This window comes from Augochlora pura, chromosome 3, assembly GCF_028453695.1.
Source record: "Augochlora pura isolate Apur16 chromosome 3, APUR_v2.2.1, whole genome shotgun sequence".
NCBI classification, from domain to species: Eukaryota; Metazoa; Arthropoda; class Insecta; order Hymenoptera; family Halictidae; genus Augochlora; species Augochlora pura.
In genome coordinates this window covers 15740317-15762358 of record NC_135774.1, presented here as the reverse complement: position 1 = coordinate 15762358, position 22042 = coordinate 15740317, and the positions used below count along the sequence as shown (strand labels likewise).

At 46.2% G+C, this 22042-nt stretch overlaps 1 protein-coding gene across 2 annotated transcripts in view; it reads right to left on the bottom strand.

Annotated features, from left to right (window-relative positions):
* LOC144468094 (uncharacterized) overlaps nt 1–22042 on the bottom strand; it is a 40090-nt gene that overhangs the window by 14220 nt on the left and 3828 nt on the right. The window contains exon 1 of one of the 2 annotated variants that reach the window (XM_078177275.1): nt 5667–5719. The exons of the other annotated variant lie outside the window; for it this stretch is intronic. The gene's annotated coding sequence lies outside the window, so the exon portion shown is untranslated. Of the gene's footprint in view, nt 1–5666; nt 5720–22042 lie in introns of those variants that run through there. 2 annotated transcript variants of the gene reach the window in all.

The following is a 22042-nucleotide window of genomic DNA, read 5'->3' as shown; positions in this document are numbered from 1 at the left end:
GATGTTTCGAGAGAAAAATGACGCGCGCTTGCTTTCCGTATCTTAACCGCCCTAAGCAACTGTAGACTGCACGGCGGAACGTACTTATGGCGATAATCAAATTCGTGGGTATACATCGTGACAAAGCTCGCGCGCTTTCGGACACGGAAACGCTTTGAAAAGAATGTCGAGCGATTCCGTCGCGTTTTTTAAAAAGTAAAAAATCCGGAAAAAGGTAGAAATTTATTCCGCTGGCCGGAAAGTGACACTCCATTAGATATAACAATACATTGTGTTGTCAATAAAGAACTAGGTATACTAGACACTTGGCAATTGTGTCAAGAAAATGATTCCATTGTCTCGACATATCGTAAAAGTCAAGCGAGAAAAATGCACTCCGCTGACGGAACAAATGTCGTGCACGCAGATAAAACTAAAAACATACATTATTAACGATAAAGCGATATTCTAAACAGTTGGCATTTGCGTCAAACAGTTTGTTCCACCGTTTGGAAAATACCGTGAAAATCAGGAGCAGAGAGAGAGAGAGAGAGAAGCTTATTTCGCCGACCGGGAAATACCTGGTGGCTGAAAAAAAAAAAGGAAGAACAATCGAATCGCGGGTACTCCAAATATTTGACGACAGCGCGGCAGAAGGTTCACGGTATCTCTAAAATCGCCGCAGACGTTTCGTAGACGTTTTAATCAACGTTGCCCGGGATCAGGGTCGATTGCGAAGGGCCGAGCGAAGGAGCCCGAAGTCGCGGCGGGCTTCTAGGTGGGCGACAAACGGCGCACCACCGATGATTATGCCCAGCAGAAGCGATCGCGGTTTATTGCTGGCCGAAGAATTAAAGCGGCCCGACCCATGACCCCTTTTTATCGTCGATGAATAAAACATTATGGGAGGCACGCCGACCGGTGGAAATAATTCGATTAACCTTTGTCGAATGCCGGCGGACGTCTCTCTCTTTCTCCTCCGCTTTTCTCCGGCGACCCTCTTCGCGACGTTTCCCCCGCAAAGAAAGCGCGATTATTAAAAGAATTATCGACCGAAACTCATCCTCGACAGACACACGATATCTGGCTTATCTGTCGACGCAGCGACTTCAAACGTAAACGTATTTGCTCTAGATTTTCCGCGGTGGCAAACATCGCGCGGCGAGCAGATACCGGGAGCACGCTATCGGTGGGAGGCGGAACGACGATCGTGTGCTAGAAAGGATATGCGCTCGTAATTCTCCGACAATTGCAGATCCGCGACGTCTAAGAGTGCAGGCGTTTGTTTAAAGCAACGTTTCTCTGAACGACGATTGTCTGAAATGAAAGGTCTCGCACTTTATCCGTTCAATTTCTGTCGCCGATGTACGATGTACGGCAAAAAGTCTTCGAACAGCTTTTAAAACAAAATAACTTTTTTTTAGAACTAAATGCCTTGAATGTATTTCAATTTTAAATGAACTAGTTTGCTGCACTAAAATAACTTTACAGCGCTCGATAAGTGAGCTACTGCAAAGGTAATTTTAGTTATCAAAGCGTCTTACGGTCGAAAATTACTTTTGCAAAAATTGTATAGATCGTTTAAAAATAAAAAAGCTGAGCGGCGCAGTTCGACCGGACTCGACGCATCGCTGTTTTTTAATCCCAGCTATTATGCTAATCGCGAGCAGATTCTAGGTGGAAGAGGGAAACATTCCGACGCCAATGACCCAGCGAAATGACACGCGCGCGCGTTTGAAACCGAATAGTTAAATGTTTATTAAGATTAGCATACGACCCGCGGTGTCGATACACAGAGTTAATTGATTAAAAAAAAAAGCGAGCTGCAAAAAGCTCGAGACACGTGCGGGTCTCGCAGAAACTTTTGTTCGGTAACGTAATGGCCGACGCGTCGCGTGACAATCTCCCCCATTTATTAGCGCCGTTGCGCAATCTTTTCACAATTTCTCCGGCCGATATTCTGCGGAAATTCGTTTATTGAACAACCGCTAACTGGAAAAATTGTCTACATAGTCGGTCGTGTGCTGCTCTTCGAAAACGTTTCTATTTATTTAGAAAGTTTCCGCCGATCAATGTTTTTAGAAAGCACACTTTAGCGTAGTCGAAGAGACTATACGTTGCAAGAGTGCAAAAATTTGCAGCTAAATAGGTATTAATTCGTTATGCAAAATAAAGATGAAAACTACATGGATAGTTGTTCCTTTTCTCGATAACATTAACGAGCTAGCAGCCACGCAACAACAGATCCAAATTGTGTAAACGATTTTACTATTTCTCATAAAATCCGCGGTCTACTGTTCATTCGCTTTTAACATAATAACTGACACGGTAGAAACTGATTACGTCCTGTACTTGCAATTAGCCAAATTATACACCGAACCTGCAACTAGATAAAAAAAGAAAAAAACATTAAATTCTGCAAAAATGTTCACCACGATAGCAACAATGACTGAGCGTAGAATAAGTGGCAATATTTGATTTGAAACGGTGCTGAGTCACGTGTTACTTATAAACAGCGCTTCCGATCCTCTAGAAACGTGGAAGACGTATAATGCACATCTGACTAACGCAGAAGAGATTGCATTAGATCATTGCTATTAACTTTTGTTGCAGCATACGGAGACCGAAGAGGATTGCATATCTCTTTTAATAGTTTCGATAAATTGTTGCCGACATGGTTCCCTTAAATACCATCGATGACTTTATTCTTATTCCGTGCGTTCGGTCACCCTCTTTCGCCAGGTATTCGCAAAATCCGCGATTCGATCAGGACAATAAACCGCGAACGAATATTCCGTTGTCGCGACGAAGCGTGACGATGGGTCTTCAACGATTGGTCGGCCGGTCTTCAACAATTTTTTAATTGTTCCCCGCCGAATACCTGTTGCGCGCGCATTCTTCCTTTAATATGTTACACCAACCAACATTCCGAAAATATCGTGACACATGTTCGTCGTAAACGCGGCTTTTATAGTTCGTACACGCCATTAAGGAATACGTATCTACTCAATGAAAGTCGTAAACTGGGAGGAAGAAGGACTATTAACGCGTTAACTGCCGGCACCGGTGTGCCCGTAAAAGGTGCACAGAACCAGAACAACTTGTTGAATGTGAAATTGCGCGTGTCAGGATAATGCGCGGACGAAATGCGAAACAGCGTGGACGTGGTCGGCGGGATAAAGTATTCCCAGAACCATTTGCCGTGCCATTATCCTCGCTGTTACGATGATTAGGAGTTTCTCGTTCGTAAGAATTCTTTAAAAGAAAATTTATGTATATTCGTCGCGTGACCACGCTCTACCGACTGCTTAAATATCGGCGACCATTATCGTTTGGAAATCTTTAGCACGTGTCAAACACGTCCGAGTGTTTGCCTGGGAAAATGTAGGTGAAGACAAAACAAATAAATTTGTAAAATTGTGAAGACACGAGAGGCATTCGCTGTTATGAGTGCTGCTTTCAACTTATCGTAGTTATTAAAACGAATAATTTATATTTACTCAATTTCTGATTCTCGCAGTCGTCTTTTATATCATTTTTATCTCGCATAAAGATCCACATTCTGCCTATGATGATTCTCTATATTAAAATAATTGATATTTTGTAATTCATCTAATCGTTGCAGTGTTTTAAATTACGATTCTCCAATGTTGCCATAAGCGCATAAAATCCGCGGTCTACTAATCGCAAGTAAGCTTCTACCAACTGCGAATCACCAGCGCAGGTAGGAGATCACCTAATCGCCTTATCAATTGTTTCCCCGAGTAAACGCGCCGGCCACACGATCGCTTTTCATTTTTATCGTTGTGCGGTCTCGTCCGGAGCGTTTCGATTTGCCGTGCGCTCCGCGCCGATCCCCCCGGTATCGTTGCGGACACAACGCGACGATAATGGCAATCAGAGTTCCACGGGCGCGTTTCAATTTAATCGGTAATCCAATTACAGGGCCGCCCGCTCGTTCCGAGAAGGTTACGTCACCGCGGGGGTTGCACGGCCAATAAATATTCTAGCGGGTGGTCGCCGGTCTCTTCTGGATCATGGGGCGCCTTTTACGGCGCACCGTTGCAACCCTTTTCCGCATCGCGTGCCGTCCATCCCGCCGAGTTCGACTCGTTTTATTGGAGGATCGCGGGGCTATTGTTAGACCGTCCCGGGGAAAACGTCGTTTCGCGAGACACCGCTTTACCCGTCGTTCGCCGGGTTGGACCAGAAAAATATCCTGCTAATGACGCAACTGAACGCGATCCTCGCCCCGTCGTGGACTTTTAAGAGAGATCGTCGTCTTCTGCGTCGAGAGCAAAAATGTTTTTAACGTAATTTGTTCGTCAATAAAGACAATCAGGTCTTATTGCAAATTATTAGAAGCGAATTAAAACACTACGTTGAGTATTGATTTTTCTAAAAAGAATATTATAGAGCGTATGATAAAATAAGTGAAAAAATGATATACGTAAGAAGAGGTACAATATTTATAAACTCAATATATGTCTCCCTAAAGAAAGACTATTATCGGGCGTACTAAAAAATAAATCACGAATAGCTATACCCAAAAAGGAGTACAGTATTAAATAATTATAGCATCGAACAGTTCGTTCGTTAACTAAACAAATCTTCGTCAGTGAAGTCAGGCTAAAAAACATCTGCACCAATGGTTACGAAAATAATCGTTCACTGATAAGAAACCGAGCCCCTGGGTCCGACACAGGATCACTGACCCCGATTACGGATTCTCATTCACGAGAGTGCAGTCCGGTCATCGGATTTCGAAAATACTCCGCGCCTCCGATTGCCCTAATCGAAACTCGCGTGACGGCGCAAACATTGATTCGCCGATGAAACGGCAAATACATCGGCACGGATACGTACGTCGTCGATGGCTGTACGGCGAAAGTGAAATTTATCGATCGCGATGAACTTCGACACCGTTGCGCATCGATCGACCGCCTCGATCGCTTAATCACCACCGTCTCGTCATCGGAGACCCGTTCGATACGATCGGAAAAAGTGGTCGATAGAACGAACCAAGTATGTACATACCCCCGTTCTACAATGAATCAATTGTTCCGGTTAAAAATGATTTTGGTAAATGTAGCAGGGAGCGAATGGTAGGAGAAAAATTTCGGTGCAGCGAATAATCAATTTATTTTCGCGACAGTGGATCGCGTTCATTAATCTTTCATGCAGAATCAACGAGAGTTCGGAGCAGCTGGATTTACATTTAAGAATTGATTGCCTCCGCAAATTTGCGAACAATAATATTTCGAGGACCGAATAATAGCGACACGCGCAGACAGTCTTTTATTTAAACAATTACCGTGTTGAATAAAATGATCGAAATTTGCTATGTAAATATGTATTTAAGTAACAGTGGTCGAATAAAAATCTATTTCATTTTTCCAACAGTTCTGGAAAGTTGAAAATAGTGGTAACAATGATGTTAAATTCTTGTATCTTCATTGCTCGGTCATCTAAAAAATCTATAGACCCCTATATGAAATTATTTCCAGTCGATTGAAACGACCTAGAGACATAGATCGCACAATGTCTACTTTGCATAAACATTCACGGTCTATATCAGTGGCACTGTAACTTCGTCGACGGCGACGCCAACGATCGAACACTTTTTAGTTGTGGTTGTAAAAAGGAGATGCGAAACGATCGATAAGATCGTAGGAACGTCTACTCACGATCGTTCCGGGAGCGAAGTCATCGAACCGGACGTGGTTCACCTCGATCGGCTAACAATGCTTGTACTAGATAATAATGTAGTCCCGCGGACCGTTAAAACGCATCGCGTCGCGTGACGTAGTTTTCCACCGAAAGGCTTTCGTCGAAGGCGGCTACTACGACGCCCGGTTCTTCTGCGCGCGTACAACAGCCGCGCTACCTTCAATCGTGCTGATAAAAGTACGCACGAAACCGCCTCCTTGTCACTCGCGAATTGACGTCACCGCATCCACGATGACACTTGTTTGCCTCGGCAAGCCGTGTGTACACTAATCGATAACGATAAACAGTCGTCCGTTATGGAAATAGCCTCGGCGATTTCTCGGCGAAGAGATCTCTCTCTCTCTCTCTCTCTCTTTTTTCTCCGTTAGCGCGCACTGATTGATCGTCATCTGCCATCCGCACAACCCCGTGTGGCTCTGCTTTCGACGTCCCTTGGCTGGTCCCGACGTCGCGCGTCGCAAACGAGGCTGACGGACCAGCAATAAAACTGATCTTTGCGAATTAGATCATTGTCGAGCCAGCTTTCATCGTGTTGCTTATCTGCGCGCCCCCCGCGCGTCGCTTCGTTACATTTGCTATATTTTGTTTGCCAGTTGCAATATGCAATTGCGATCACTATTCTCGAGTTTATCGCAACAGGAACTGCATAGACGTTTATTTCTTTTGATAATAGTTTTAATAGATTCGAAGCGGTATGATCGAAGTCTTAATCCTGAGCACTGTAGCAACGTGCCACTGATGAATGTTTTTTGAGAGTTTATATTAAGGATTAGGGATAAATTAAATATATAATAAATTAAGAATGCATTAAGAATACATTAAATACAATTTAAGTATAATTTGCTTCTCTGATACTTTAAATAAGTTAAAACTACTCTATTTTTTTTAATCATTTCACTGTCTTCGATTTCACCTACTCCCCCTGTCATAAATGCATAAAATTCGAAATCCTCCAATCGCAAACGAGGAACCTGTTGAAAAATCTAAAATACAATGAAACCACGTGTGCCTCTTGCAACAAGGATCACAGGCAAACCGGAACCCTTTGACAAAGGGTTGACCGTCTTCTACCCCTTTTCCAATACTCTTTCAGCTGAAAGTTTTCCCGGGAGAAATGGTAAAAAGACGAGTCTAAATTTGAATTTACGGGGGCCTAGAGCACCGTAACACCTGCGCCGACTGCTCCCTGTGATTTGCGTCAATCGACTCGACCCAGAGAGAAACGCGAGGGAGAACCAGAGAGAGAGAGAGAGACGAACGAGAACGACGAGAAGGCGACGCAGGCGCTGTACGGGTTTGCTCAGTCAGTTTTCAACCAAATGGGACGAGACATTGTCAATAATCTCGAAATTCTTGCTGCGACGGTACCGACGCTGGCTCGGATCCTCGACGAAAACGCGACGCCGCGAGTGTCCAAGGTTAACGGCGATAAATCGATCCGCGAGCGTAACGAAGCCTCGAGTTAAATCCGCAAGAAACTACGTTGTTCGCGGCGACGAGAAAGAGAGAGAAAACATGGGGCTACCGGTTTTTGGAAAGTACACAATGCTGCATACGACTTTCCCGTCGACCGGTTGACACTGTCAATGTCGACCGCCGTCGCGGTAGACAGTCTGGCTCGACCTCCGGCGCTAGTTCTTGCAATTTCGCTGCGGGCGTTCACCAGGAATGCTGCCAGAAATTCGCTTCAAAACTGCGTGTCTACAATGTTGTCCTCGTTTCCGTACTTTCCATTGCTCCCCCTTGTTTCATCGCCGTCGTTCGCGCAATTCGCAGCTGCTGCTATTCGGGCGAAATTCGGGCGAACCGCGGCTCCCGTCGTTTCGCGCGTTCGTTCAACCGTCGTCGGTATTTTTTCCCTTTATCGAGAGAGAGAGAGAGCGAGCTTTTCGGTCTTAAATACCGTGCGCTATTTATGAAACGAGTTTCACCCGCGTATTGTCCGGCACGCATAAATAAATAAATTTTCCGAAGTGTTCGCATCGTCGAGCTTACTCCGAAACGCTCTTACGACGGATAAGCTGTTATCGTTCGGCCAGGGCAAAAACTCGTTAACTATATTCGAGACGGTTCTTTGCCGTCGCGAAATATTCCGATTACGCGTCGCCGTTAACGAGAAATTTCAATTTTAGATCCGGATCAAAGGAAAATGTTGTTATCCATGCGGCTCCCGAGAAAACAGATTAACCGCGCGACACCAGATGCAAATGCGCCGCGGACGTTTTACTGTCATCGGCCGATCGACCGTGTCATATTTCATCGGAAGCAAAACGCGCTGGCAGAGTTTAATACACTTTTCTTCAATTACAAATTAATTTGTAATCATTAACAAATTAATTTGCGGCGCCTGAACTTCGTGCGCGAAGTATATTCGTTATACGTGCTGCAGAGACGCGAAACTTCGCGGAATCGTTTAGTCGGGAGTCTCGTCTCGCTGATTCTGTTTTTACAAAACAGATTTAGATGTTCGACGAGTTCGTCGGCTGTGAAATCCTTCGGTCTCGACTATACTTTTTTATCGATTAATAATCTCACTTTTCAATCTCTAATTTTGTAACGCGACGCTGTGGAATTTTCATTTTCATTTCCGAGGGTAGCGAACGCGGGAAAAGTAAAACCTACGAAACAATTCCGGAAAGCTGTCGCACGCTCTGCACTCCACCGTACCAGCGAAAAGAATAAATTGAATTCTCCCGAGGCGGCGGCGGCGGCCGAGATAAACGCGGCCGCATAAGAAAGGAAGCGTTCTTTTCCATAAAAGAGGCATCATTTCCTCCGGTAATTATACGACCCCGTGCGCGAACGTAAGATGCTGCGGGTCTTGACGCAGATAATCGCCGATAAACTTCCTGTTTCCCGGTGACGAACAATGTGGCAAATGCGAGGGGCCAAGGCTAGAATGTCGACGGAACGTTCTCACAGCGCGTCAACTATTGACGGAACTCGAATGACGCTCTCGACGAGGTCGCACGAAAGTTTTAATGATCGAAGACGTCACGAGTTCGTAAACAACTGGAAACTACCTCGTTGCATGAATCAACGTAATCGTCTCTCCGGCGTTCACCGCGCGTCACCGACGTCTGTTTCTTGAATAGCGTTTCGCGCGATTCACGGGCACCTACGACGTTCGACTGCAACACGATTGCTCCACATAATCGTCACCAGTCCTGACGTCGGCTTTCGGGGCTGAAACATTTTCGGTAAAAAAACCGCAGCGGCGAGTACGTATACGCTTAACGAGCAGGAAACGCGCGGAGAAGCTCGTGCCTCGTTGCGTGAGTCATTCGAACGCGGCTTGGAGAAGTAGCATTTCAGGCGCCGCAAATTAATTGAACATAATTGAGCCCATTGTAAAAACCGTCTCCCCGTTTCGCTAGTCATCGGGACTGGATGCTACACCGGCCAAGCGTAATTAAAGCAACGTTCACGAGCGAGTTTTTCCTCTTCCTCTTTCCTATAAATAAAACCTAATTAGGTCCGGCCGACCCAGCGACCATTCACTTATCGTCGTCAGGCCGTAGATCCTCCCGCAAACTAAACATTGTACGATCCACCCTTTATTCGTTTCGAGGAGATGAAAATAGCGCGGCGACATTTCTCGTCCGATGTTTCAACATGAAACTTTAATTAAGATCGCTATTTCGCGACGTTTAAGGCATCTGTAGAAATATTGAGATAGTAAAATATTTATATAAAATATTTTATATAAAGATAATAAAATAATATAGATAATAAAATATTTTACATAGATAAATTAGAAAATTAGAATTCTAATAGAATCGTACACTAAAATGATAAAAACCTATGAAAATATCGTAAACCAATGCATCTGAAGTAGTCACGTGCTACTAGTTCGTTCTAAATGTCACTGATTAATTGCCGACGTTGAGAAATAGTTCAATTTCGGCTCGGACAGCGATATGCGGCGATAACGGCACGGCGGCCTCACTTTTTGCCCTTTTGGGCACGTTTTTTCGTCGCTCGGTCGAACGAACTCCGGATAATCGGGTTTAACAGAGCCCTCCAAACCGTGAACGGCTGTCTCTTATCGGTGGACAGCTGTTCAGAAAAAGGGGAACACCTGCAGCGTATACTGGCGCGTTAATGCCCGCGCTGCAGCGTATCGATCTGGGCCACCCACGCGGCCAAGATAACGCGCGCGGGAGATGAGATTGGCGCGGTTTCGCAAACGCTCGCTGCCTTATCTTGTTTCCTCCTCGTCGACTTGTATATATCCGTGGCGCATAATATGTTATTGTGACACCGTGATTAACCCTTTCGCACGCGACCTTTCTCTCTCTCTCTCTCTCTCCCTCTCTCTCTCCCTCTCGAACATGACGCACAGCCGGCTGAAATAGGTGTACGCGAACGTGATTTACGGTGCGAGGCTTGTTACGGTGCGTCGGCTTTTTAACGACCAATCAGAGATATCGAGTCCTTTTGTGTCGTTAGCGCAAACCGTTGCGCAAAACCTTTGCCGCGGCGTTTTCTTTATTTATTGATTTATTTGTTCTTCCACTGAATTAAGTGTTACTGTTTCTAGTGGCTAAAAGAGCCTGGCAATTTCTTTATAGAAAATTATAAATTTATTTATCCAGATATTTATTTCCACGTAGAAGCTTCGATCATCCACATTAAAAATCGATAGTACAATTCATTTTATTTTCGTTTAATTATTGGCACACAATAGTGTCCGATGTATATTACGCGTCGTTTTATTTACGGAACATAATTTCGCTTAAATGGAGTTCTTCGCGTGTACACGCTGTGCGAAGCTGTTCCATAAAAATCCCATCGCGCGTTGTTTGTTTTCAGAGATCGAATGAAAACATTCGCGATGTGCTACAAAACGCGTAATGGGAAATATTACGAAACCGCTTGGACAGTGTCTACGCAGCGAAGGACACCATTTAAGCGGAATTATCTCCCATAAATAAAACAGCCTGTAATGTGCTTACGATTACTCGTACTCGAATATAAATATCTCGACGCATAAATTTGTAATTTCATAGAAAATACCGTAATGTCTTTTTAACACAGATTGCGTAAAACAGTTACAAAAATGCCGTCTATTTGTATACGAAAGAGCTGTATAAACTTTCGCATTAAATAGTAAGAAATTTGTCAGAACTTACAGCTTTATTGTAAATAATAATTCGTTCGCCGTGCTTCGAATATGACCGCAATTTTTCTCTCGCTTTCGCGCGGAGATTTTTTCGAGAAACTAAAGCCGGGAAACCTGTCAGACGATTACATGACGAGCGCAGGTAAATGAAACCCGTCCACGTGATCGTTCCGAGCGTGTAGTAACAACGCCGCCATTTGTCACAAGCATACGCTTCTTCTCGGAATATCGCGCAAATAAAGATAATTATAACACGTGCCCATTATACAGTCACGATACATTATTTATCTAAAAGAAAAAGCAACCAGGTAATTCCTCGTTTTTACATATCTCGGCTGTTTTTCGGCCCGACAAACGCGAACGCGCCGCGTACAGCTCCGAACTCCGTTCCCGCTAACGAACTGCGGAGTTCATTGAAAATAATGGATTATTCAACGGCGCTATTAGCTGTTTCCTTAACATTGACGTTACGAAAGTCCGACGCGACCGTTCGTTCGCGGAAAAATAATTGAGACGGCGCTACGACGGCGAAAAACATCAAACTATTTCCGTTCGAGCGACGAGGACGGTCGTCGGCGCGGTTTCGACGACGGCGAAGGAACGCGGCGGGAAAAAAGAGAAACGCTAGAACAAAGGACCGCGATTAAATGTGTCGACGCATTCCCCGTAATAACTCCGTTGGAACGCGAGGAATCGGTCGCGACGTAAAAACCACGTAATCCTGACGATGCCCAAGGATCGTCGCCGGTGCATCCTTGAGAACGGAACAGAAATTCAGCTCCCATGGACGGCTCCTAAAAGGCCTCAGCAATCGAAAGTTAAGGCGGGCCTGCCTCGTTAATTAGACTTCCTCGTCGATCTCGGGGACCGTCGGCTGCCATTATCCGATTAATTATCACTAATTGACACGGCCACGCGAAAACGTTCCTTTTCGCACGGCCGAGGGTCGAATTCGCCTCTGAATCCGAGCCTCGCAAACTCTCTTAAACAAAGAGCTCGCCTTGAAGACGTTCTTCCTAGAAATTAGAGTGGTTTACCCGTGCCGGGAATAACGTTTGCCGACTCGCGGAATCCCCTGCACTTCCCTATCCAGCAAACTGCTGTGTTACGTTGCATCACGGAGGGAGAATGAATCAACAATTTGATTCAACTATCGCTCCAACGTACACTCATATCTTCTTTATAGTTTGCTACGTTAATCACTAAGAAAAATAACATCAGTTAATAGTATCCTTACTGTTCTTAATCCTTTTAAACATTGTAATTACCGCAGCTTGAATTTTCGAAATTTCACCTATAGTTTGGTCGAAAAATATTCAGTCTACGACACGTTGTTCAGAATTAAAAACGAATTAAATGCCTCCCGACCAGATAGGCGACTGCAGAGACCGTTAATCCGGTTGTTTACCAGTTTTCTAATGTCGATCGACGAGCGAAGGATCGGCGGCGCGCTGCACGCACCACGAGGTGCGAGCCCGCGGCAATGAAGTCAAGGTTCCCCGGCACAATTGCAACTTATTCCACGGAATTACAGCGGCGATCGAGTCGCTCCGACCTGTAAACAAGTTTTATATTCATGCTGGCATCACGTGCGCTCCCTAATGGGCCGATTATATCTGTCTAGTGCGCCTCGGCTCCGTATTGGTTTGCCAGGAAAGAGTGAAAATACGCCTTACCCGCGCGAATACGCGTGAACGAGGAGACGATCGTAAATCGTCCTCTGTCCGCTATGGGAAATTGACGCTGAATACTATCTTTCCATCGACGCGACGATCGCTTTGTCGTTCTTCAGAACGGACAGCGTTGATTTTGACAGATGATATGCCGTAATTCATGAAGACTGGTCGACGAAATTCAGGAAATCGTAATTTACGTCGATCTTCGAGTTTCTTGTAATGTCGAGCAGAAAAATCTGAAAATATTCTTAGCGCCAGAGCGACAAAATAGAAACTTGGCTCTTTAAAATTAGTGGTAGTAGAACGGTGTGCGATTTTTTTACGCGAAGTTACAGCAGTTCGAAGTTGCCGAAAAATTTCGTCGAAGACTCTTTATACATTGTAGAACGTGTTTCTTCTTTTCAGAATTTTGTTCCTGTGATTTTGACGTTGCATTGGCGCAGATTGTTGAAGGGAAGATATATTCGATATATCTTCTCCTCTGGTTTGCCTATGAGTCACTATTATTGCACACGAGAGGCGCAAGTGGTATTTCCGATCGTTCGCGAAAAATATCCTTGAGTTCGGCCAACCCGTGCCACGCCGCTAATTTCAGGCGCGAAAATATAATTAGACTCTTTATTGCGAAGCGATCCGGCGCGTCCCGTCTTAAACTATACCCACCGACCATAAATCTCGGTCTCGCCGATGTTTCTCGTTCGATAGCCATCGATACGTCACGTCGTCGGACCGAACCGTGAGCATCGTCTCGCATAATAAATCGAGCAACGAAAAGAAAGTTATGGCATTGAGATTAATGACCGCGAATCCACCTGCGGTGTCGGTGCAAGGGAATCCGTGACACTGATCTGCGAGAGATTGAGATCGGATCGCGATTCGCGCTCTCGAGAGTGTGATGGAACGGTGACGAGCCGATTAGAAAGTCAGCGAGAGTCGTTCCGAAACGATCATCGAAAATAAAAGTAAATGAATTAACAGCGGCTGCAGTCGTTGCGTCGTTTCGAGCGGATGATTTTATTTGAAATTCGATGGACAGTTTCGCTTGGTCCCAGATCGTCTCCCCAATGGTTGTAAAAATACCAGCGTCTCGACTTTTCGTGAGTTTACGAGCTTGTCCTTGGTTTATGTTTCCTCTTTTGCCTATCTTTTGGCACCGCTGAACGATGGACTTCTTATCCTTTTTTCCTCGAACGTAAATTCGCACTTTGCGGCATACATTATGGACAACAGGATTGTGGATGAGTTGAGACTCCATCGAGAAACGTCGATGCGAGACATAGTGATCAACGGATCAAGTACGAATACATATAGTCATGGTGCGAATTCAAAGATTATTGGATTATCGAAATGATCGGGAGAGAAAAATGAGCGCGTCGAAACTGTAGAGATACTCGACGAGTTTACAGCTTCTCGGTTTAGTAAAATAATCAAGACGATCAATGACTCGTTCAAATAGTGGAGAGAAAAATGTACAAGTGACGTGTATAAATCTCTAAAGTCGTCAAGTGAACGCAATGTTCCTTGACTTATTAAAATGACTAAAGGAAGAAATACATTTCCACTTAACTTCTGCTTCTAGCACTCGTGCCACTTTAATTTCGCAAAAAAGATCCACAATCTGATGGCAAGTTTTATCGCAGCATTTATCTTCCGCATCACCAACGATTTCCATAATTGAATACGTCTTTCTACCGGCGCGATCTGAGCTACACAGATGCATTCTACCAAGTATTAATCACAAAGCATTTATCTCTACCATCGACGACGCTCCGCCCGATCGAAAGCACTCTATCTGGGATGCGGTCTAACGTAACGCGGACGCATCCTTCTAAGGTTCGATCGACGCATTAATCACCGCGATTAACGACACAACTCCTCCGATCGGAAACATAGTAACCGGGACGACGCGGTCTAAACTACACAGATGCGTTCACCCAAGGACCGACCGATGCGTTATACTCTCGAAACGGGGAGTGCGTGGATCGCGAACGACACGGAGACCGGAAAAAACAACGATCGGAATCGGAGAGCGTGTAAAGCAGCGCGTGCCAGGCGGATTCGAGCGATCGTGGGGTGTCAAGGCTGGCGGTATAGTTGTCGCGGTGCAGGTGGGTGGATGTCGTCGACCCGCTTTGTGCATATGTCTGCGCCGCGTGTGGAATAGCGCGCGTCTGCCGCTGTCAGCTCGTGTCCGCTCGCCGCGCTCGAAGACACGGTTCGTTCGAGCGAGGCACACCGGGACGGAAACGAGGTAAACGTCCGCGCGCGGTTGCTCGGCGATCATGGCGATCCACGGGTCCCGAAACGGTCTGACGCAACCGGCTGGGGAAGTATTTGGCACGCGACGCTGAGATGTTCGCCGCGACGCGCAGATAACGGAACCGACGGATGCGTAGAAGACAAGGACCAGCGTGCGTGGCTTCGCGGAAACACGGGGATCTTTATTTGCGTCGAAAGCAGGGAAACGAAGGTCTTGGAACGCTCGAGCATGCTTCGAGAACTGGCGATGCTGTTGTACACACTGTCGAGTGGATTCTAGGCTTATGCAGCAAACACGGACGCAGGTTCATGCTCGAGACGATAGCCTCGGGAAACTTGGAGCTGCGAGGCCACGCCCACTTGGGACATTTTCTGTAGCGAGACAAAGACAGAGAACTGTTGCAGCTTTGATTAAAATTGACAGGAAATCAGCTTCTGCTAAGTTATTCTAAATTGAGTATACACTCGCTTTGCTGTCTGGTACACCGAATGTATTCTGGGAAAATTGAAAACTGCGAGGAAAGCGGGGCCCAATTGGGACATTTGAAGCACCGAAGAGAAGATAAGCTTCTATCAGATCACTGATATCGCTTTAAAGGAATCTGGATTATTGCGTAGAAAATTGAACGAGGATCTACGGAAGTCGGAGCTAGCAGGCCACGCCTACTCGCGTCATGGAAAATCGAAGCTGCAAGAACGCCTAAAAGTTTCAGGATTACCGAGCGACTCGCAGACTTTCGGATCGGCTGTCGCAAGAATTACGAAGCAGGCGATCGCTAATCAGGCATCCACGGAGTCGAGAGCCCATTCCGGAACAATGGTCCCGTTTCTAGCCGGGATAACGGAGCCAGCGATAATTACCGGGAACCGTAGGGGGAAAAAGGTCGCGGTCTTGGCAATTTAATTATGATCGTTTCGCGGGCCGTCGCGTCGCGTTAATGAACAATCTTGCGCGTAGCCGGCAGCTATAAAGAACTCGGCGGGTCTATAAAAAAGTGCGTGCGTTCGGCATGCTCGTGATCAGCCAGCGAATACGTGTCCGTCGTCCCTGACACGGGGAGTCTTTGGCCTGCTGAACATGACGAAAGTGGCATTCGAGAACTATTACAATGTACGCTATACAGCAGCCGGCAAAGATTGAAACATTTACATCCGCGAGCGACGATTGCCAACGATCGCCACTTAGTTGACTATTTTTAAGGTCGGATCGATTCGTCATCGCAATTGCGATCACGTTGAAAACTCTGTGCGTAATTTACTGTAATTATGTTGTATGTACCGTCTATAGTTTATGCATATTTGGTAAAATCGGATGAACGGAAAGTAAAGATGACAGAAGATTCGACGATACTGTTACATTGTTCTCAACCTATTTACGTTATCGAAGTTACGTTCTTTACTGTAGACTTTGATGCGAAACGAACTAAACGAATTAGCGTCGTCCTCTCAAAATGGCCGCTGGTAGAGTCCTACGCGCGCACAGAGAAATCAGATCCACGACGCGGTAGGCGTTACGCCATTTGGAACAGAACTTGCAAAAACGACAGCTGATCCGCTACTGCGTCATCGACGGTCACGATGCCGTCTGTTAGATCAGCCCAAGGGTTGAAGGTAACCACGCGCGATGCTCCGTCCGCGACGCATCCGCGCAGTGATGCAAGCTGCGATCGCGCGATGGCAAGATTCGTGGACTTGGATCGGCGCTAATCTAATGCAGCAGAAAACGCGTTCGATACCTCGCGGCCGATTCGCAACCAGATTGTCCATGAGACGGACAACATCCTCCTAACTGGCTTACAAACGATCTGTTTAGGCGGACACGGGATTTGCGAGCCGTGATTCATCCTTGTTGCAACTGCCGCTGCGAAGGCAATTAGCTGGTAGGATTAAATTCGAGTGCTTCGCGTCGTTTCGACGGATTCGGTGCTTCCGTCGGGATTTCAGGCTGCACTTGAACGCGATCAGAGAGAGAGTGTCGCTACCACCTGAGATCTTGAATGAATCGCAAAGTGATTCAGAACGTCGGCGTCTTGATCGCGTGTTGAATGGATCGAAAGATGGCGACGTAATTGCGTTCATTAATTAGTATACGGGATCAGAAAATTTGCCGTTCCTTCCATGGTGGAATATTCGATCATGACTTATCGTTATTTCCATATTTCCTGCCACGTTCCCTCAACATATAAACACTATGCGATTTACGCGCGATGTATAATTTTTCATATTTGTATTGCACACGTGCCGCTGCAAGACAACACACGGTTGTTTGTTACTTTTAGCGGTCGGAATTAATAAATTTATTAATGCCCGCGTGACACGTCGAAACCTTCGCTTTTTCGTTCCAACTATTCAAACCTCGTTGGTTTATGCAGGCTTCCGTGTCTGATTATGCATTCAACAAGCCCCGCATGTCTTTACCTGATCTACACTTAACGGTTAAATACGAGACAGAAATGACCGCGGCGACAACTACTAATGGTGTTTGTGATAACGTTCGGCATAAATTTCGCAATTCGGTGCAACGCTCCCGGTAACAGTAACCGACGGTTTGCCGAAATCCGTAAGAATCGCGAGCCGCGTTCGGGATCGTGAAAAATGGTCGTCCGTTTATCGAAAATGAAACTCGAACGACACGGCTCGGTCGTAACATTGGCGTTCGCTTTCACCGGGCCGAAATCGTTTCCGGCGCGAGAACATCAAAGCAACCGCGCGCGCGCGTTCCGAGCGACCTAACATTAAATATCGCGATTTCGTCAAGTCTCGCAACCGCGGCCGTAGTTGCGAAAAACTTCGCCCGTACTGATTTATTAGTTTATCGTCCGCGGGTGCGCGTACTACGCGCCATAGATAACCAGACTAACAGCACTTGCATATATTTATCTAGGCCAGCAAACAAAACCGGAAACTGCAAGTCACTTTAACCGAGACGATAATCCGCTTCCTGAAGCCTCAGTTTCGCGAGTTCAAATTTCAAAGTCAGATGTCCCGGTTAAGTAGGCAAACAGTCTGATGCAACGAGAACGGCGCGTGGAAAAACAGAGAATCATCGTCGGGGGGAAAACACACGCCGTCGAACACGGTGTCACGTGCGTTTCCGTGAAACGCGTGTCTCGATAACGCCGTTGAAAAATGTTTGCTCGCGTACGAAACCGCGACGCGCGTTTCACAATTTCGTGATCGAGAGAATATCGTGAAAACTTTTTCTCGGGAAACAAATCATCGATAACTATCTTGACGGCTGTCGCTCGAGCGGCGGTCGGTGCGCGACTGAGCCGAGGTGCGCGCACGCTGATCCTGAAATAAAATCGCTGCTCGGTCTGACCACACTGTCTCATTCTACTGCGCACAGGTTCCGCGATCGGACCGCCGATCTCTCTTTGATCTTTGTTGTATATAAAATCGAGACACATTTATTTCCGTGCTTGAAAGACCGTCCACGATGCGGATATTCGAACGCGCCGAGATCCCAGCATCCGTTACATTCACGGCGCGACGAAACCGTGAGAAAAAATCGTAGACTGACTTTTCGGACGTCATTGTAAAGGGGTCAGTTCCCTCTTTAAGACTGTATCAAACTAAATCTGTAGAAAAAATTGTTAAACTCCGTACAGTCGTCTGAAGTTGTATCATTACAGAAAGGAGGAGGCTGAATCAGACATTTGCTCTGATTAAAGATTCATGACAGAAAAGAATTTTTAGAGAAGAAATAAATTATGGGGTGCGAAAGTAGAGAGTTCAAGCTCTAAAATGAGCACAGGCAGAATGCCGTAACATTTTTTTAGACGAAGTTACGGAGGTTCGAAGATCGCGAACTTTGTAATACTGGAAATTATTAAGTCATGTTACAGGCTCAGCCCCAAGTGTGGTACACTATGGCTTTCAAATCATTCGAATTCGCCTCTGAAAAGTCGTCGAGCTTCCCGACGTTATCTACGACTGCCCTCCGCCGTAATTTCGTGCCCGATTACATGCACCAAGGAAAATCCAGCACACGCGAGCCATAAATCGTCCAAGCCCCCTACGGAGTTCTACTTTCGAACGCGCTCGTAACTATCCCCATAATGTCACCGTGTCGAAAGTCCGCTTGAACATTCGACGCCGTACGACTCTCGCCCCCATTTAGCCGCTCGTGAATTTCCATAGTTTACAATCGCGAGAAACTGCGCGTCCGAATTAAGTTCAACGACGCACACGCGACGACGTCTTCGTTGGCGCCTACATCGAAGCGAGTTCCGAGTCATTTCCGGGCACGAGAGCTGCGCAAATTCTCGACTGCGTCGAAAACTAGCTCCGTCATTGGCATCAACGATCATCGCCGGGTGAGTCATTGAACGGAGAAGATCCGCCCTCGCTCGTCTGACGCGCGTGGAAAACGCTTCTGGATTCTGCGGATCGTGGATCGAAGCAATTCACGATCGTCGTGCAATGCTTTAGGAGAAATTGACGTCGGAGCGAGATACACGGTGGGTGTAAACAACCTCAGAACACGTTTTAAAACGGTATAACTTTAAAACTGGACTAACTAGTTGAATAGTTTCGTTGGTGGTACTAATTAACAGTACACCGGCGAAAATAATTTTTAAAGTGTTTTTTATAATTATCATTCCGAGTAGTAGCGAAATGAAGGGGGTATCAGTCGTTATCAGACTTTTATGCATTTATGACGAAATTGTAGGTGTAAAAATTGAAAGTATTAAGCAGGTAATTTGTATTTTGCATAGAAATCTACAGTTTAGTCATTGCGCAGTAAACTAGTCCCATAAGCATCTCCGAAAAGATCAAATCATGTGGTCTAACTTGAAAAAGGTTATAGCACTTCAATAGGTGTCCGAAGACTTTTTACAATGTGCTGTTTATCTTGCTATAACCATGATCTACAGATTAGTTCACAGATTCGTTCGTTCTGAAATAGGTAACCAATACTTGGATTCCGTGAATTCTAAATCGACCCAGGTCACCGATACAGCTTCGAAACAGTTGCTTGCAACTTGGAACTCGGAAAAGGTGGGTCCACGGCATTCGCGTCTCTTGTCCGGTGGGCGTGGCCTCGCAGCTCCTCGCAACCCCGGAGCTAGATCCGTCCTAGACTGCTACGGATAAGCCGCGGAGCGTGACGATCGGGACGCGGACCGAGCCGTGTAACGAATGAAAGAGATCTTTGATCGCGAACCGTATCGCGAGATAACAGCGTCGCAAAGCGACGGGATTCATGCAAATGCGCGTCGCAAACAGCTCCCGTCGGAAAATCCGCGGCCGTGATGTAACCGCGACGCATTCGACGGAGCTCGATGGTGGATTTTAGGCGACCGATTTGCCAACGGTGGAACGGAGGAATCCGGAGGCGGGAACCGGCATTCCAGCCGCCCAGAGTACTGACTCATTCGCGTCTCGCAACCCAGATCCGATTTTATCGTCGTGACGGTGCTAGGTCGTGTCAGCCAACGTCCAGGGGATTACCCGAGCAGCAAGCTGAAGGAAACGATTTGTAGTCACCGGCGCTGGTTTATGAAGTCGTCGAGGCCTTGACCGACGAGAACATTATTTTATCGCGACTCGGCGAGCGTAATTCTCCACGAGGACGTTGATCAACGCTAGATCCCGTCAGACGAGTCGAATGACCAATTTCAGATTTCGTATGCCGCTTTGGCTGCGATTAAACCACCGCCTTCCGCAGGAAAATCGAGAAAATGCCGGGCGTGTCGCGTCTAATCGCGGGAACGCGCTCTCGAAATGTCGGATCGTTGTACGCGATTGAATTCGTAATAGTGCGATTATTTTTTTGACAACTATAACACGTCAAGCGTACAAGCATTGAACATTCGCGATCTAATCGTACGGTGGAACACGACGGAGATGCTCGCTCTCGATAACTGGACGCTCGAAAATGACGCTGCAAAAAATTAATCGCTTTACTAATCGCAGGAAACAAATAAGTAAACAATCGCACAAGAAGACGACGCATGGGACGTAATTGTTTGTCAATCATTGCGGCGGGAAATTCGAGTCGATATTGAAACGTGACGTAACGAAACATCGACTTCTCGATGAGACATTTCAGTTGCCTATCGCGAATTCTTAATGATCCGGACACCGTGGCGACTACAAAGCGAAAGGAATCGTTCGTCGACCGGTCGACGTTCCCCGTAAATGTATTCGAGCCAGTTCGGTACTCCCACTGTTAAATCGTGCAAATCCTCGGCTTCTTGTTATTATTATTCGCAACGAGAAACCGTGAATCACTTGTCGCGAAAACGTGAACTTGCCCGCGATAATCGGCCGCCTCGAAGGGGTAATAATATTCCCGATCTACTTATTTCCGCCGCGAATGAGTAATATCCGCGATATCTCGCAATAACAATCTTACATAATATCCTCCCAAGAATCTTGCATAAAATTGATAAAACTTCGATCGAGTGCGTCAAGCAACTGCAGAATCAACGCTGCGAGCGTAGATATTGAAATGTTTTCCTGATCGGAGCCAGCCGATACATAATTTATTTTCTCTATCTCGCGAGACCCTGAAATCGCTAATCACCGGATTTCATGAAAACTCCGCGTTCACAAGATTTAGAAATTCTTATACTGTATAGTATAATGTTGACAAAACGGTATAAATATTTCTAGATATTTAATTATCTTATTTTAATGTCTTCCCCTATTCGATTTAATAGCGTTACGTTTTGTTAAAAAAAACAGAGCGTTTTCGCGACGCTATTTCTCTCTGAACTAGTTTCTAAATTCAGATATCAACGACCTTTACACGTAGGAGGAAATCGTGTCTCGCTGGTTCGCGTCCGTCGATTTTCTAATTCGATTAAATGCAAAGGAACATCAGGCTGATAGAGACACGGCACGAAACGAGCAGGAACGAGGAATCGCCGTACTGATAAGCATCGCGTTTAGCGAAGGAGAACATGCGACGTGTCAACGACAGACAGGACTCGCTCGTTGAAACGGCTCGCGGAGACGTACTACTACTGCGCCGAAGGGAGCCCGCAGGCGGACAAGTTTTTTTCGCAAAATCATTGACTGCACGACTGCAATTTGCTCCGTTCCAGCGGCGCGCCGTGACAATGACTATCGTCGCAGACAAGGCCGGCCGATTGGAGTAGACATAAACGATCTGCGCCCGGGGAAAAAAGCGGGAAACGTGGCGGGGGGGGGGGGGGGGGGGCAGGTGAACGCAAGGCCGCGGGTCACACGGAGAAAAACGATTTTCTCACGAGTCGAATTTTATTCCGGCCACGGGCCAAGGCGTTCTACGCGACAGGAA